Below are 16399 nucleotides of genomic sequence, written 5' to 3'. Positions count from 1 at the left end.
TGTTGGGTAAGCGAGGTAGAAGAAGCAAGAAAATAGGTTTTATAGGCAGCAAGTAAGTAGGCAGAAGTGACGAGGAAATTAAGAAATACGAGTACATATTTTGGAGCTCTCGTGATAATTAGGGGTAAACAGTGGTTCCAACATCCAGCTTCAATATGTAAATTACCTAACATGAATCAAATGTGGGCAGTGCGCTGAACTGAGACGCGGTGAAAATTTTCTTGTTGGCGATGGCATTCAGTGGGTGGCAGGCATTTGAGTTGAAACAGTTTTATGTAAGAGTAGCTAGTTGAAGCCGGAGTGCCTCTCCATCATTTAAATGCCAATAACGAGTATTTTTACCTTACCCCAAATTTCAGCGCTCTGGTAACTGACCGCGGACTTTTGGAAAAGGTTAAACTTGAAGCTTTCCAATCCCATGAAGCTTGTGCCAGTAATAATACAGTAGTGCCTGAGCATATTTAATAACTGGTCATGATAGCAGAAGAGTACTCTGATCATGACTGACAAACACGGAGGATGGCATTTATGCCTGAGTGGTATATCATTTCGAGGGGCAAATAAAATTCGTTACCTTCGCTTCTTATATTTCAACTTTGATTCGTTCCTCTACGAGCAAATGTCATCCGTTTTCCCTACGCTTCGCTTCTATGAGTTCATTGAAGTATCAGAGTAGGCTCGATGTCAACATTCGAACAAATTTAATCGTCAAGCACACCAACGCTGAAATTTGCATGGGGAATTAGATTATAGCAGTAGTTTTAGGGGAGGCAACCGACTGCTAAGATCATTTACGCCATTAGGGAAGGACAGAAAGGATTAAGAGTGGGGAGAAACCCGGCGTCGGCATTAGCCTACTCTTTACGAAAGGCGCTAAGGGGTGCGTCACCTTAACGTCATAACGCACACCACATTGTATAGAAATAAAAAATACATGCATGTAATCTTCCCATGCGTCTCATCTGACGGACGGCGTACTATCTCAAAGTGCCTTCCTCAAAGCACCCAAGTAGAGATCAGGATACCACTGATAAATATCTGCCACCTTCGAGATTCAAACCCGGGCCCTCTAGGTGGGAAGCCGTTACCTACCGCACCACCCCGATCCCCAAATTAGATTATAATTGAGGCAAAAATGTATCTGAAAATCGATATCCTTTCTAGTATTTCACACTGCACTGCACACCAAGCTTCTCAAGCTTCATTCTGCTTATAGATTTCTTGTGAAATACTTTATATATGCACCCTGCTCTTTGCACAATCACTAACCCAGCACTGCTGCATGATATTTAAATAATTGATGCTCAAGCTCCTAACTCCCGGTTCAACAGAAATGGGTGAAAACCTAACATAACTTGACATCCCTCAACCGAGAAATCTGTCTCGGTCTCCTTTAGGCATTAGGACGCATTACTGTCTTTCAGCATCCATAATGTAAATCTGAATTGGGAAAGTATTTGTACGGTTCATTAAAAAGCATAACCTACTTAATGAAGATTAATAAACACAATGGCAATATTGCTATGTTTTATCAGATTGTCAATGATGAATTTCTTATTTTTCGTTTTTCGTAAGTCAATCATCACGATATTATATCGTTCACAAATTGTGTATTTGACTTGACCGCCATTAAGCGATTCCACACGTACTATGAATTAGTAATTCAAGCTAGGGCATTAAATATGTTGTGTATTCACATATAAGGGTGTAACGAATGAAAACCTTAAATACTGGAAGGATCGGTTTATATTTCTAATGAGTACTAATGAAATTGGTAGTACGACGAGTACCAAAGAATTGACATCACTTCTGATTGAAGGTTATCAAAATTTTTTATACTTTTTTCCAATTTTTAATCTACGATCAAACAAAATTTCCTGAGTTAGAAAGGCCTGTAGTAAAAGTCATGATCGAATGGAATAAGCATTTATATATGATGCATGAGTGAAATCTTGGCCACAAAAAATGGTTCATTGGAAGTCGTGGTGACGGTATGAATGGCCGTTTGCAGAAAAAGACCATTCGGAGTCTCTGTTTCGCACCTCACGGTCAACATCGTGGCATGACTAGAAATATGGAGATAAAACTAAAGTCCTAAGCTAAATGTGTGAAGTAGGATTTTTCACTCTAGTGCCGCCCTCACATTAATCGCAAAACGGAACGGTTTATTGAGCCCCGAAAACACCATGAGACAGTCTCCTGCTCCAGTTCCGCCCAACTTTGCGGAACCTGAAAATGAAATAGAACATTACTGTTTAAAATGCATGCTTTGAAACTCTTGCTCATAACGCACACCACGTTGCATAGAAATAAAAAATACATGCATGTAAGAATAATCTCTTGTTGTCCTTTAAAATTTATGATAGGGTACGTAAATCAGGGAAGCTTAAGGCTATTTTGAGAAATACTCATCATGCATGATGCAAGACAGAGGAGAATGATTAATTGAGCGCGAAAAACATACGTCGAGTAAAGGTGGGATAAAAATGGATGAGGAAGTCGGATCCAGGGATACACTTGGTGTGGAAGTTCTGTGATGAACGCTAAATGGCCTAATGGGCGCCGTGGGAGCATGACTCTTTCGGCATTGGACACTATTAGCTTCCCATAAAAATTCACACTAAGATGCAGGTTAAGCTCGTTTCCATTGACATCACTCCCGAGCGGTATGCATGCCGCGTTCATTTAGCATATCACTTGCTAACCTGTCAGCTCACTAAGTGTAGCCGGCGCAGCAAAGCACGCTCTACCGAAGGGGAAATCTAGGAGCTATATGATTTATTTTTATCTAAAATCACGAATGTTTGTTTTCATTTGCATCAAAACGTGCAAGTCGCTGTCATGATACGCGTTGGGGGTTCATCCACACCAGGCCAACGAGGCAGGCACAGTACGCAAAGACATTCGGTCACGTACCGTATTTGAAAGATCTGAGTTTACGAAAAAACTTTCGTTTAATTATGCGATGAAAAAGTTACGCACTCCAAATTCGTGAAGAAAATACCACCACCAAAGGATTAGGGAAAGCATCATGCAAAAGAAGGGAATGAAACTTGCAATCCAAAAAAATAATCTCTAGACATATAGTATGAAGAAAGAATAAAACCAGTATCAACTACCTGAGGAATAAAATCAAAACAAATACACTTTCGGAAACAGGTAGCACATGTTTCCGTTCGTTGGAGATTTTATCTGAGTATATTATATCCAGCTTCATTAGTTGCATCCTTTTCATTTTTTGGGCATACAAGTATGTTGTACTCCTGGCATCCCGATCACCCATTCTTGATTTGTCGTAAGGTTTTTTTTCCTGGGCAAACCGCCGAATTTTAAGAAACGATTACTTTCTAATATCTAAGGGGAATTTTGGGACAATTAGTTAATTAATCCGTTTGCGGAAATACTTTGAGGTGCGGCGAAGCTCGTGGGAATGGCAGCCTTGAAAAATGAGCTGTGAGAATGGAATTTAGCGACTTAATTTTTTTAACCACCTCTCGAACACTACAGGAACTGGTGTGAGTCGGCGATAGGATGCCACCACTCGGCGTATATTGACCCAAAAGTTATGAAAAAACTTTTTTTTTACGTGTCCGGAGTTGGAGATGATGAGGGCCTGTTTCATAAATGCGTGTCCATAGGGCGATAAAAATTGTTTTTATGACCGGTGAGCGGCGTGTGAGGAACTGTTATTGTGTTGCGCCAGATCATAACTTTCGTACTTTCTTTCTGTTTACATCGGAAGGAGATAGTGGAGTACAGAATTGAGTGAGTAGTTTTATATCCTCAAATTTCGGGCAACAGCGTTGTCAGTGAATCTTTAATGAACTTTCGCGGGTGGAATCTGGTTCAAGATCACTAAAATGTTTCCCTTTTCTCGCGTGGGTTAGCTGTTCTGTATTACCTACCAATTTGTCGTCGGATCTTTCCATTTCCTATCCATCGAATTTAACAAAACTTACGTCGCATATCGCACAAATTTCATGGCTGACTACCTGTGAAAGCACTCGACTACTATGGCCATTTGTGCCACTCAGGAATGCCGAGACTTTTTTTTCCAGATCAAAAATGGCTTCTTTCAAGTCAGCAACCGGTCACATTTAGCTTTCACAAATGAAAAAATTCGGCCTCCAGGGAGAGGCTTGCGTCGACTTCATGTAAAGGTAGACGCGATAAAACGAGCATATCAGACAACTTTTAAATAGTGATGCTCCTGATTGCAAAGGCTCGAATGCTCTCTCAGACAATAACCAGTGATTCATTTGCCAAAAACGTTCTTCGTATCAAAGCGTATTACACTGACTATTTCTGGGAATATGATTTCTGGAAACACGTTTCTTAATGAATTGTGCGGAGTCTTCTAATTGCGAGATCGTGTTCGCATTTGAAAGATAATTCGATGCATCAGAAGGGTGATTATTGTAACATCAATAGAATAGACGTAATATCTCAAGGAAATGTGTTATGAATGATAACACAGCAAAGTAAGACTTTGTAATAGAATTTAGTATGAAAAAACTTTTGTACTTTTCCACAAGAATTTCATATTTCCCAATTTCATTTCAGCGTTCAAATGATAATATTAAGGGTTCTTGAATCCTTTATAATGGCGTTTCAATGTTGAAACCATGATTGAGGAATATGAATTCCGCGTGAATAAGTACGAGATGAGTTTCCTATAGCAGAAAATGAACATCTTCCAAAAAGCTAAAGCCTTATAGGAGGAAGATTTTATATATAATGTTAATGATGAGTGAATGTAAAATCGGGTGTATGCGATAGTTGGAATTGATATAATTTCTTGGACTGTATCTTTCGACGATGTTCAAGATTTATTTTGCTCAAGATGCAATTAATTTTCAAAATAATTTTATGCTTCAATGTTGTTTGCCTAGTAAAAATCGACAGAGTGCGAAGAAGAGAGATATCAATTAAGTCTATGAACCGATTCCGTTTAATGCTTGTTATCAACAGCCATTAACTTGGCATATTAACCGGAAGTTACCTACTATTCGTTGGCTCAGTCGACTCTGTAAATACTCCTTAAAGATTTTCCGTTACAAATCTGGGACTATTCAACCGTTCCATCGCCTTGACTGTGGGATAAGACCGACCGACGGTTTTACCAGAAATGCAGGAAGGGAAATTCGTGCCTCATTTTGTGTCCTTGTACCATGGGATCAGATTTAGAAGAATACTGAAGTTTATCTCGAGAACTCTTTCTTTTTCTCGACGGCGATCAGGGCTACTAATTTCGAGTGGGGTGAGGTATCCATCGTGGGCACTTGCCTTCAATTATCTTTCTTACTTATTTTTGGGGAGTTTCATGAACCATTGTTTTCGTATTCGCCGTAACAAGGCGATCTGATTGTAGTTTCAAGATTTTGCAAGAGTTTGAATTGAAAGAGGTGCGCATTTTTTTATCGCTTTCATGATTTGCACCAAAATGGCTCTGATTTAATCGTTGGAGCTACGTACCTGAGGCAGGATGATTTTTTATAACTAAAATTGTCAACCTTCCGAAATTTACCGTTATCTTATAGCTATTGTTTTAATTATTGCAATTATTTCTTCAATCTTGGCCTTTTAGATGCTGGCGCTCGGAATTTCTTCTATGATTGAGAAAAACATCATGTGTCTGATTTTAATGACTAGATAGATTAGTTTTATCAATATTTACTGAGCGCGCTTGCCAATAAGTCATTCATTTAGTTTGGTGTATTTTGGCGAAATTTTCTCTATTGATCTATTTCTCTATTGCGATTATCCTTATTTTCTAGCAATATTAGATCTATAGATAGGGTACGTGTAATAAAATGTGTTGTGAACTGCTCGACTATTGAGTATATACAACTATACCGTATGGAGACTGCAAATTCAATAAACCTCTTGGCTACCTTCTTTGCACATTTTATACGCACACAAACACATACGGTTCCCCCAAACACGTAAGGGGAAATTACATTTTCCCCTAAATAAAACAGATGACTGAAGACGATATTACTTATAAAATCAACATCATTTCCTCTGGTTTTTGCTACGGTCATCCACAGTGTAATGTGTCGTTTGTTTTATCACTTTCAGCAATGATTTTTAGTCTGTTGGTTCCCTTATAATTATGACGCTGCCCTGTAAAATGGGCATGCGTCACTGAACTTCACGACCATCGATTACAAAGCGTGGTCGAAATTACGACCAATCTTCAGCTCGGGATACTGATTATCAAGGTCTTCATTAGTACGCACGCCCCAAGTCACAGGACTTCGCTCTTACTGAGCACCATATGATTCCGACGGCCCATTTTACTTGCCATTTTTTCCACGAGAACCATTCCAGCTGCTCGGCCATGATGGGGTTATCGAAATCAAAGTGACGGGAAATCACTACACTTAAGCATTCTGCGAACCTCAATTTTCCAACCTCGACCGTGCATATCTTGCAACCTTCAATCTCTTTGCGAATCCGGTTCGAATCCCGCCTCAGGGCGTGAGTTTCCTCGTTTCATTCTCATTCCGTAATCTCCGGCGCCTGTTGATTGCGCATAAGAAAAGCGGGTTCTAATCTTCGTGAAAAACTTATGCCTGGATTTGCTTCGCTCGCACGTCTTTCCTTTCGGTTAGCATTCCACTAACTCACAAGTGGAATAGATGCAAGAAGAAGACCGTAAATAACGACTGCGGTATGTTTTCCGTTCAATGGAAGAGTATTTATAGCGAAGGTTACACGTTGCAATTGTAATTCGGATCATTTAGCTTTTGGTCTGGTATAAAAGAGGATCATTTTCCTCCTTGGCAATCAAATGCCATGGACACGTAAGGTCATGGAAGTGTGCCACAAATGTTTACAAATGCTATAAATTGAAAGCGATGAAACATCTGCTGGAAGCTGAAGTCAGATGCTCTGATGTTGCAATTGCTCACAAGATTCTGAAATAACTGAAATTTAAGTATATTCTCCATTTACCGCTTTTATTGACGATTTTGAGAGATAGCTTAATTCCCCTTCAGCATCTAAACGCTCTAGCTTGAGAATTTTTAATCCTTCTTCGCGTTCCAGGTGCCAAAAAACAATTGAATTCATATAAAATAAGAATTAGCAGAATGGTTCACTTTAGATAATTTTTTGTTTTTACAAACGAAATGTTCTCGGTGGACCGTTCATGATCCGGGATTGTAAAACCATAAATCAAGCCTAAACTGCAAATGCAAAGTTTCTTACACCCTATCCATATTATAATTACTATATCGAATCGATTACAGTTGAATCGACTTACATAAAATTTTAGCGCAAGCTATACCACTGAAAATGGTAAAATATTCTTATATTTTACAAGTGTCCATACTAGATAGTGATCCAAAAGCCAACATTGCTAAATCAAATTAAAAAAATTCATCCCAGGGAAGAAGGAAAGAGTGGATTTTTTTGTTTTAGAATAAATCTGGAAGGCCGTCTCTTCTTGAGAAGTTAAATTTGGAGTCAGTAATCACCCTACACAATCACACTCCTTTTTAAATGAAACTGATACAGTGATAACCAGCTATTTCGTTCAGATTGTACTGTTAAAACTTTGTGATTTCCATCGAATAAATTTTTCCCTCGATGGGAAGCGTTTATTTATGGAGTGTAAAGGCTATCGACTCTTTCCTTGAATGCCCAAATACTACGCCGCAGTAGTGATGCAACTTTGATGAGATAAAGTTATTCAAGTAATGATTCTGACGAATTGGGCAGGGAAAAATAAGTCCTGAAAGAGTGGCGTAGCGAGGGAAATGAGGAGTAAAACGCGGAGGAAGGGGCGTTTTCCTTGATGAAATCCTTGTATTTTCAAAAAGTGAGTCAGTGAAAAGGCAGGTCAAATTCTTATTATTCATATAAATATTTCAATCCGTTTTCTAATGTATTAATTATATAATTAACTGATCAAAATAAAAAAAATACGCTTTATCGGGTATGTTCATGCACAAATATGAGGAATGTCTTTTGATTGAATAAAGAAAAGCAAGTATTTGAACAAAAAGTGTTTCAACACTGAGTAAGTATTTCTTTCGATGTTCGTTTTGCGGGGACCCGGAGGCAAACTAAAATTAAGAGGACCAACTACCTGAATTGAATTTAACCTTGAAAACCCGCATTTGTTTGGGGATTACCCCATTTTATTTTAAAACGATGCCCCCGAAAGCTATAACGAGTCTCGGGTTCTGGAAATGGTTGTCATGCGAAGTTCACCTTTTTGCTGAATTCAAGATTCAAGTTGAGCTCTTAGAAAGTAGGTGCACCTGGAGTGTGGTCAAATAGGAATCAAAATGTCATTGTGCATTCATGCTCTAAGCGAAATGGTGTAATTTTATTTATAGACATAAGTTCAATGTCTGCATCCCAGAACTAAAGTTGGTATTAATGAGACTGCGTTTCTGGCATGCTTTAAACATATATTTTAATAGTCAAAAGCGCGCAAAAGAGATTTACAAATTTAAAATATAATGTTCCACTCCTTTTTTAGTTTCAATCAGTTATTTTGACCAAAATTTCGCATATTTATTTTGGCGTTATCGATGAAAAATTAGCTTCACAGGTCTTAGAATAGAAACCATCTAAGAATATGATTTTTCTGAAAATTTGGGTATTTTTACGTGTGATTCATAATTGATAAAAACAGAACTTCCGTTTTGCTGTCATATCTAATTATAATCACGTTGTGCTTTCCTTCATTTCTAACTTTTTGCAATTTTTTCTGCAATAAATTAACACGGTTGTCATCACTGCCGGTAAATGCATTTCGCCTATGCCGTTCCCCTATGTGTTTCGTGCCACGTCCAAAAAGCAAAAATCAATGAAATTTCAATATTTCCTGAGATATTACGATGCATGCAAATGAGTCAATTAAGGCATTCTGCCTGTTTAACGGTGGGTTTCGGAAGGCTCCCAATGACTGCTTAAATACAGCACTACCTCAATATTTCACTATTCTTCGATATTTCATACTTCGATTTCATCTGCCATTTTCGGATTTTTCTCGTAACTTCCTCACTTGGCCCTCCCTATCATACCTAAACCTCTACATTTGTTTTACTCTCTGTCCAACGTTTTTTCTCCATTCTCCGCCACATTCCCATCTCAAAAGTCCACAAATCTACGCTCAATATCTTTCCTCAAAGATCAGGTCTCACACATATAAATCACATAAGAGAATTAAGTGAAGCCCTCTTTAAGTTCCTTGCCGCGTGTATCTGAATTTGAATAATTTCTCTTTAACGTAGCCTTATTTTTGAAAGGAAAAACACGAGGAAGAAACGCAGGAATCCGCGGTCACGTTCTCCGCACTGTGAGAAGACAAGGATCTAGTGTCCCCCGAATGGATGCAATTTCAGTCATCCAGTGCCTCATGGGGGATGAGGCTGTATGTTTATCCGTTCGACCACCTGCGTGGGTGATGCTTGAGGGGGTGCGCTCATCCGCGCTAAGCCAGAAAACCATCCCAACCATCCCCTCACCCCCTCCTACTTAAACTCGAAGTGGCATTGACCCTCGCGAACTTGGGCCAAGCCGTCGTGGGACCGTGCATTTTTAATGACGGTCGAATGAGAATGTCCCCTTCCCCGGAATGCGATGGACCAACTTGGTCTCCGGTGGGTTTTGACTGTGCCGTCGGGCGATTTCGGGGCGTATTGTGGAGGGGGGGAGGGAAGGAGAATATTTTGTTTGCCGCGGCCTCCGCGTGGTGGCGCCACGGTCACGCGCTCCCTCTCATGATTCTCCGTCTCGCGGCCGTCAGTTGGCTCTCGGTCGCTGTGCGGGGAGGAGGAGTGGTGAGTGATTGAATTGCCTTTTGGATCACCTCGGCCACACGGACACACATACTCGCACCGTCTTGGCTCTTGACCCCCTTGGTTGTGCTCTCGTGAGTTCGTCGTCTCCGCGCGGATTCGGTGTTCGCCTTCCAAGTGTTTTCCTTCCCTCTTGTGCACGTCCGTCGCCGGGGCAGGGACTTTCGAACGCAGCGGAGATATGGAGGGCAAAGGTCGCGGTTCGGCGGGAGCAGTCACGGAGGGTGTCGTGAGGACCCGGAAGAAGACGATCCCGATAATCATGCAGACGATGCACAAGGTATGGCGGTAGTATTGACTGTTCGTGAATGAGGCTTTCCCGCGTTGTTTGTTTACCTTCCCGCCAGCGTCGTCTCAGGGAGTTAGCGCCGAGGCGAGAACACTCCGCAGCCGCAAGGGTCGGGAGAGAGAAGTTTTAGGCGAGCGAAAGTTTTTGCGAGTCGACCAACCAACAGTTTTCACGGGTCTTCTCGACACTGCAAATTCTTTGGCGATTCCCCCCCAGTTTCTCCAATGTCGCGTGTTAATGTTCGTGCGTCTCGCGCCGCTGCACAAGGCGCCACGATCCCTCGTATTCGCACCGCCCTTATCTTGAATTAAAATTCACTCTTGGAGCCCGCTACATTTTTTCTGTTTTTTTGTATTGTTTCGGGGTTTTTTTCCTTGTTTTCGGCTACACGCAATGTTAATTGATCCACTCGATTCCATTAGAAACGCACGCTTATTTCAAGCGGCCGTCCTCGTATATCGCTCCCATTTTTTTTCCCCGGCAGCAAAGTGAGCAAGCGATAGTGGAAGCACTTCACTCGCTTTCGTTTGTCAAATCTTATCGCTCCACGAAACCAAAAAAATGAGCAAGTGGCCATGAGTCGAAAAAAATAGGTCTCCGGTCACTGAGCGCTCTTGGGTTTCTGGTTGCGGAACAGTTAATTTTTTCGTGTTCTGTAAAACGTTTTGATCGACTTTCTCCCCGCCTTTCTTCATCTTTTTTCGTCAAAGTCGAGGGTGCTCTCTCTCTCTCCTTATAAATATACGCAATCTTCGAAACCAATGGGCGGCTCTCGAACTAGCAGCGGCGGACTTCCTACGGCCCGTGCGACAGACCCCACGTTCCCCCGGCGAGTCAATCCACTCCAACCCGCCGAAGACTGTCGGGGAAACGATTATTTCGTGCGTTCGCGCATAATTTCGATGTTTTATCAGATTTCTACCCTTCCACGGTAAGTAAAAATGAAAGTTGTGAAAGGTTAATAATAGGCTATATTTGCTGCACTTAAGAAAAATATCCGTTTTCCTAGCGAAGGACGCGCTGAAATCCTTCCGCTGTCGCACACTCTGACTTGCGAAAAACATTTATACCACCTGCTCCCCCAGAAGTTTGGTCATCGATGTCGTAAGAAAGATATGCGCGCACGAATAGTAGCTGGGTGAAATCGAAAATGCTTGTCGTAAACGGCTATTTTCCTCGCAAAATTTTAATTCTTGGGTCCTCCTCGTTTCGAATAACATTGACAAATGTTAGGTCGTCTTAAACTATGAATAGCTTTTCTATAAATTGTCGTTTTGGATTGTTATTATATCTTTAGTACTGTGCATGAGAATCATACCTTAAATATTTTTTAATGACGCCTCACAGTGCCTGTTACTTGTTGAGGACCATACAGCTAGATGCTAAAATTTGCTGTTGCTTTCGTACTCGTGAGAAGGAGAGAGGGACTTGAAGCCGTTTCAGGAGCTATAATAAGTCGGTTTTTTATGTGTACATTGCTTCGGCTGTTTGTAATATGCAGAGTTCTTCATCTTCAATATCATTTAATAAATGCTGTGTGTGCGAGGGAAAATTTCATGCGCGTAAATCCTTGTGCTCACGTGCGTAAGCGTCGGAAACTCGCTTTTTTTGTCTGCCTGAGTGCGGCGAAAATTCATTGCAGCCCCGCGGAGGGATCGGGAGAGTTCCATGTGGCAAAGCAAGAGGAAAATTCTGTTCGGATCCTCAGCGTGTCTTGGCAGAGCAAGGTAGAACAAGAAGTCGAATCAGTCAAGGTCAAGGCTGCCCTCTCTCTCCCTCCCTCCATTTCCCCTCTTTCTCTCTCTTTTCCTCTCTTTCTCCATCTCTCTCTCTTTCTCTCTCTCCCCGTCACTTTTTCTCACTCTTTTTCACTCTCTTACCGTTTGACACCTATCTGAATTTTTATGTTTACTCCTTGTCACATTCCTCGCCCTCGTCCTCCATCCTGTTTTTATTCTACTTCATAAATTTTGCACGCAAGTGGTAGTTTTATGTTGGAGTATAATTGCAGAGGGATAAAAAGGTCGTCGACGAAATCAGTTAGTACCCGCACGCATGCTAAATGTCTAGTCCCCCTTTACCCCGCCGGCAGTCATTTGCTCATTGCACCGAGGGAAGGGAAGGGGACTGTTTCGCTTGTTACTCAACTCCTCGAGTGAGTTCGAGGATCGGAGCGCGCGCCCGCGAACTACGTTAGGATTTGCCAGCGACGGCGATAATGTGTGAGAAAAAACTTTGAAAATAGCCATCTTGCGCACAGACCAATTTTGGGCCTTCAACTACACTCCCACCCCATGCAGTAGGCTGTTGGTATGCATTAAATCATTCTCCGTGAGGGATTGAAAGGGTGGATATTCCTTCATTTTCCCAGTCATGATTGAAAAAGGATAATTAAAGCATAGAATTTAGAATGCAACCTGGCATATGATACATATACAAAGTCTGTTCCATAAGTAGTAGGGCTGAGTCGATTGAAAATTTGTTTGCCGGAATTGATGCATTCACTCAAATGTCCTCGAAGTGGCGCCCTTCTGCGTTCACACACTGCTGTCAGCGGGATTTCACTTATCGTATGCCTTCTGGAGAGCGGCGCCCGGAATGTTGTTAAGCTCCTTCATCACGGTTTGTTGTAACGCTTCCGCCGAGCGGTGGTGACATCCGTTCAGCACAGATTTCAGGCGGGGAAGAGAAGGGAGTCGGGTGGAGCAATTTCAGGGCTGAAAGGTGGCTGAGACATGGCCGAGAAGCTCTAGGCAGATCCACATACGAGCACTCGCCACACCAACTTCGCACACACCATTCCCATGCCCATATTTTCGGTTACATGTCGATGTATATCACTTAGCGATATTAAGTTCATCAAAAACTACGTGAACACTTAATTTGTAATCCCTCTCTAACAAGTTTTTCGTCACTTTTTACGGTCGAAGGGCATCCTGAAAGTTCGGAATCTTCAACATCGTCTCTTCCATCCCGAAACAACTTGTGCCCCTTAAAAACATCTACCCATGGGGTTATCACCATAAGCTGCCTTGAGCATGTCATGAAATTCTTTGTTCAGTTTCAGGCAAAATATGATGTTATAGCGATGTTTCAATGACAGGTTAATGACGGAGCGTCTCGAGGGCCCGTTACAGAGGTTTCGCAAGCGAACGATCCGTACTCCAAAAAGGCTGGTGGTAGCGTCCTTTCATGAAACTTCCTTCCCCAGAACCCAGCCGGAGAAACCCCCGCCGATCCGTCCGTCTCTTCGGAGAAAAATACATCATATTACTTTTGGGATAGACCTTGTATAATATTACCCACTCTCAGCCCCCCAGGATCTCCCGCTAGCCGTTCTTAGCCCCATAATGCTCCCCTTCGCTTCCCAATTCCATACCTTGGTTTACGGGTTACCATTTTGCCGACCCATTTCTCCATATGTCTAATCAGAAAGGAGTAGAAAGTGCCACTGCTTGCGTTCGATGCCCACCGATGCGACGAGGAGGGAAGGCTGGAGGAGGCTACGAGGATTCCGAGATGGTCTATCGCTTGCCCCTTATGTCTGCGGGGTCCGAGATTGAAAGAAAAAACCCTGTGCCCGGCGTTTACTTCTATTTCAGAAGTATGAATTTGTGAAGAGGCATGTGCCAGGGAGAGGAAAAAATGTCGTCTCAGAAATCCAAATCTACACTCCTAAGAGTAACCTCCGGCGAAATATGTTCCAAGGAGGATCAGTCTCCTGGATCATTGCCACAGGCTCCTCAGTGGTGCGTTCCACTTTCGCGAAGCGGTTTGGTTCTCCGAAAAAAATAGGGAAAGCATTTCAACGGACCTTCCAATTCAGTGAATGTATGGTTAGATATTTTTAAGTTAACCTACTCGGATTTGAAAATAGTTAAAGTTGTGTTCCCTCTAATTCCCGCGCCTTTGGCACTAATTTTCGCGGTGGCGTTCAATTTCACTGAATCTCGTAAAGAAATTGATTTGGCAAACGACTGTTTGGGCTGTCGTTGAATTTGCGTGGCATTTGAGTTTATTAATACAGCTCCTGTTAAGAACAGTAATAGTCACCAACCCATTAATCATTTAATGATCTTATAAAATATTCGGCGTCCATAATTATTGCTGGTACTCAGAGTGACGCAGTATTTCTTCCTGTGTGATTTCTTTGCATGATTACTATCTTCGTGGAATCATCGTTGTAATATGGCCACGGGTGGACGATTAGTCCCCTTTGCTGATTACGAATACTCAAACACAATTCTAAGTTTCTTTTGTACCAGTAGATAATAATGCAGATCGGGAAAGTAGCATATTGCGTTCAATACCACTAAAAAAAATGTCCCCTTCTTTGCGCTAAGGGTTACAATCAGGGAAGTAATGAGAGCGTTATGAAACCGCCTTTTAAAATAAAATACATTGGTGCTAATAACAAAGATAAAATTATTATGCATTTGATATTTTAAGAAGAGTGCTTCAACTTTCCAAATATCAAAGCTATACCTGTAAAATTTTGCCTGATAGCGAAACGAGATGTTAACCACACCTAGCACAACATCGGATAAAAGATTACAGACTGTAATCGACATTAAAATGTTGTCTCTAATACTTCAACCTCGCTTTGCGGCGTCTTGAGATTCAAATAAATCTCGTTTCAATTTCCCGTGTAGATTGTTTTTATTTTCGTGATGTACAATTCTCTGGAGTAGATTTTAAAAATCAACTACCTGAAACCAGTTTGAAAAGTAATTTTATTAATGTAATGTATAATTAGGCATGGTTATTTCCGAAAATTATCATGCCTAATTAGTAGGATATTTAGGAAAATTGAATTGGAATTGCTTTCAAAACTTTTATTTTTCCTGGAATACCCCAGTACATAATTTACTCTTGGCGTACCCCTGTCAATACTTGTATAGTCCCGTTTACAAATGTATCACTTTACGACAAATTCCGACTAAAATGCATGCCGCCGTTATATTTGATCTATGACGATTTCTTCGCCTGTTTCAGCAAACATACGCCTAAAGTTTGATTTTGAATCCCGGTCTCCTTTCTGATACCCCGTTGAACACGTACGTAGTACCTTTCACATCGAATCACTGCACTTTACCATCTTCAAGTGGTAGTTGTGCTTGCTTAACAGCAGATCACAATAGAGTTTATCACCGTTATAAGTACGCATTGTCCCCGACTAAGTAGCTTACATCATTTTGATGGCATACAAGCCTTATAAATTAATGATTCGATAATTAATGGCGAGAAGTATTGGTCCTTCTATCTGTGATAGGCGGCCTAAATGTTATATTTAGAATTCGCGGCATCAGCGTTGGCCTAATTTTCGTAACAGCACCGTCGCGACAGAAGAATTATAATCCCATACCATTTTTCGGTCCATCATAAAAAATGACACTATCAATATTGCTATTTTTTACCCACTAAAACTCCCACCAAGAGGGAATATTCTACCTACTCTCGGATTGTAGTTTTGACATGGTAACCATGACAAATAAGACATTTCTCGGCCTGACCACCGATTTTTATTGATACTGTCGGCAAAGCGAAGTATGCGGCATCTTTGAAGGCAAACCAGCTTCGTGGATTCTTCCGTCAGTCTTCAGCCAACATGGAATTTGATTTCATGTTGAAATTACGTCCCTGCATCTCATATTTGGCAAAAATATACAGGAAGTCGTCACTTGAGACCGGTTCACAATAAATGGAAGAACTTAATATAAGAACTAAGAAATTTGGTGTCAAGGATATATGTAAGTGAGAACGGGACCGTTCATAAAACAGCTATAGAACATAATGTAACGCGAAAGGTTGCATGGGATCAATTTTTAAGCCAAAGTCGCTAAGTTAACCAATCACGGGCTAGGACGTGTTTATAAGTTCTCCAATCACGTGCGATCAATCACTAGTTATACAGTCGTGGCACTGCACATATAATCACACAATACTGGTAAAAATATTCGAGTTATACGGCTTGGAGGTCAAATTAATTGAAAACGTGACGTTAGAGTCGTGTCTTTACGTTTATTTTAATTATTAAATTAATAAACGAGCCATTATAGAAAGTTCCACATACTCGTCAACATTCATGATAACATATACATTTTCATCTCATTGCCGCTATCTTGACTTCACTTGTTTCTGCCGTTGACCTCAATGAGATAGTGTAGTAGATTTATTCCTATCGTTGTAAAAGACAATCCTATACGATGTGTGGCTGAAGTTCTTAACTATGCAGCAATGTGAGTATCGACTTCAGTATATCTTGCGGCTAAGTTGATTTGCTGTGTGT

Source organism: Hetaerina americana, unplaced genomic scaffold (assembly GCF_022747635.1).
Source record: "Hetaerina americana unplaced genomic scaffold, ioHetAmer1.1.p SCAF_12, whole genome shotgun sequence".
NCBI lineage: Eukaryota > Metazoa > Arthropoda > Insecta > Odonata > Calopterygidae > Hetaerina > Hetaerina americana.
Note: the sequence above shows the minus strand (reverse complement) of the source record.